Source organism: Moschus berezovskii, chromosome 7 (assembly GCF_049115385.1).
Source record: "Moschus berezovskii isolate FMDL1 chromosome 7, NW_MosBer_1.0, whole genome shotgun sequence".
NCBI lineage: Eukaryota > Metazoa > Chordata > Mammalia > Artiodactyla > Moschidae > Moschus > Moschus berezovskii.
Window position 1 is genome coordinate 26,292,160 of NC_142466.1, and position 3,026 is coordinate 26,295,185.

General features: G+C 40.5%; 1 pseudogene; it reads right to left on the minus strand.

The window, feature by feature from the left end:
• Positions 1–2,517: 2,517 nt before the first annotated feature.
• LOC129557680 (5S ribosomal RNA) lies at positions 2,518–2,636 on the minus strand (annotated as a pseudogene).
• Positions 2,637–3,026: the final 390 nt, after the last annotated feature.

Here is a 3,026-nt window from a genome sequence, read left to right on the forward strand (position 1 = left end):
TATTTTAAACCACCAAATTCAGGCAACCTTCAAGCTATAATCCTATTTCCATGGGAGGTGGAAAGTAAGGGAATGGGGAAAACTAAGGCTTGCGTTTTGACGTATTTATGTTGTATGTGATACAACAGAAACAAGAAAAGACTATGAAATTTGAGATCTAGCATGTCACAGCGGCCTTGTCACTGCTAAAGCAGTGAGAGCTTGGACATAGTCACTTGCTTGCTCTCACCCACAATTCCCTCATCTGAAAAACAGAAATGCTAAATTATCTTAGAACTTGTTGTAACCCTGATAGTCTGGGCTTCCCTGGTGACTCAGACAGTAATGAATCAGCCTGCAATGCAGGAGTCCTGGGTTCTATCCCTGGGCTAGGAAGATCCCCTGGAGAAGGGAATGGCTACCCACTACAGTATTCTGACCTGGAGAAAATTCCATGGACAGAGGAGCCTGGCAGGCTACAGTCCAGGGGTCTCAAAGAGTCGGACATGACTGAAGCCTGATAGTCTATCAATACATGAAACTCAAATCTTAATTTTGGAAAGAACAAATGCTGCTACTTTCTGAACAACAAAGATTGTGTATTTATTGTGTAGTTATACAGAGAAACTGTAATTTAACACAGGGACAAAGGTATCTATAAGTTTTGAATATAACATAATTCTCACATGTCCACAAGTTTATAAGTCCAGAAATTCCTGAGGATAGAAAGACAGAGACATTAGTCCATAAAATACGAATATTTCAAAAAAGAAGTTATCGGACTTCCCTGGTGATCTAAAGGTTAAGGCTCTGTACTTACAATGCAGGGGGCTCAGGTTTGATCCCTGGCTGGGAAACTTAGATCCCACATCTCATGTGGCACGGCGAGAAAAGATAAAAAGAAAGAAAGAAATATCCTCCATAAAAGAGGGGATATATGTATATGTATGCCTGATTTACTTTGTTGTACAGCAATGTAAACCAACTATGCATGCATGCTAAGTCGCTCAGTCATGGCCGACTCTTTGTGACTTCATGGATTGTAGCCCATCAGGCTCCTCTGTCCATGGGATTCTCCAAGCAAGAATACTGGAGTTGGCTGCCATTTCCTTCTCCAGTGGATCTTCCTGACCTAGGGATTGAACCTGCGTCTCTTGTGTCTCCTGCATTGGCAAGGAGGTTCTTTACCACTAGCATCACCCAAGAAGCCTAGAGGTAACTATACTTCAATACAAATAAACAGGAAGTTACAGCATATATTCTGTTGGAAAATGTATTGATCCAAAAGTCATGATTCACAACTTGCCTTTAATCTGAAGGCCAAATAGGAAAACAGTTTTGCCCAAGAAAATTTAAGTGTACCTTCCATCCAGGTTCCTCCCTCCTTTGTGCCTCTTACACACATACACACACACACACCATAAAGGATGTTTTGGCATGAACACACACACAGATAACTTATTTTAAAAGATAGGAAAAGGAAATTAAAAGAAGCAGTCATTTTCACATCTGGCCATATTGCCAGCAACAGGTGACAATGAAGGAAATCTGCAGTGATATGCATCCTGCTATATCTTTGCTGACCTCAGTCTTCCACAGTCAAAAGAAAGCAGGTAATACCCTCCATCAGTTCAGTTACCCTCCATAAGCAGAAGGAAAGCTTTAAAAATTGCTCAAGTTTACTAGTATCATTATTATGCTGATTTTTTTAGATGCAGATGTAAGATTCAATGTGACAGCAGAATGTACATGTCAAAAAGTACTCTATTCAGTGGCCTAACTTTTGAGAAAATAAACAAGCCTGAAAATTAACTTACTCTATTTACAACAGGTTTAAACCACAATGTTCTAGGGGAAAAAAATGAAAATCGCATTAAGATTTTCATTGCCTGCATCCAGAGGCATACAGTTGTATACCAATATCTATTGTATACCAATTCTAGCCAAATCATTCCTACAAAGTAGCAACAAAAGAGTATTTCTTGCCAGATAAGAGCCAAGTATTGTCTTACCAATTTTCAAAAGGAAAAAAGGGGTGGGGAAAGTGCAATGAATTACTGTCAAACAAAGGTGCTATATATATATCAGAATTATCAAGGAAATATTTTTAAAAAATTAGATGCAGGTAGTCTCAGCAATATTGACATGCAAATAATTATGTAAAAATACATAAATAATAGCCCAGCAGAATTCTATAGTCCTTACTCTAGATTTTGCCTCCCTATTGAAAAATCTGAAGTGAAGTGAAAGTCTCTCAGTCGTGTCTGACTCTTTGCAACCCCATGGACTGTAGTCCATGGATTTCTCCAGGCCAGCTTTTCCCTTCTCCAGGGGATCTTCCCAAACCAGGGATCAAACCCAGGTCTTCCACATTACAGGAAGATTCTTTACCAGCTGAGCCACAAGAGAAGCCCAAGGATACTGGCATGTGTAGCCTACACCTTCTCCAGGAGATCTTCTCAACCCAGGAATCAAATTGGAGTCTCCTGCATTGCAGGCAAATTCTTTACCAGCTGAGCTATCAGGAAAGCCCCCCAAAGCCTACAGCACCCGGTATTCTCAGGCAGTCTCCCATCCAAGTACTAACCAGGCCCAACCCTGTTTGACTTCTGAGATCAGATGAGATTGGGCACTTTCATGATGTTATGGACATAGCCATCACTTCATGGCAAATAGATGGGGAAACAGTAGAAACAGTGACAGACTTTATTTGGGAGGGGTTCCAAAATCACTGCAGATGATGACTGCAGCTGTGAAATTAAAAGATGCTTGCTCTTTGGAGGAAAAGCTATGACCAACCTAGACAGCATATTAAAAAGCAGAGACATTACTTTGCCAACAAAGGTCTGTCTAGTCAAAGCTATGGTTTTTCCAGTAGTCATATATGGATGTGAGAGTTGAACTATAAAGAAAGCTGAGTGCCAAAGAATTGATGCTCTTGAACTGTGGTGTTGGAGAAGACTTGAGAGTCCCTTGGACCACAAGGAGATCCAACCAGTCCATTCTAAAGGAAATCAGTCCTGAACATTCATTGGAAGCTTGATGCT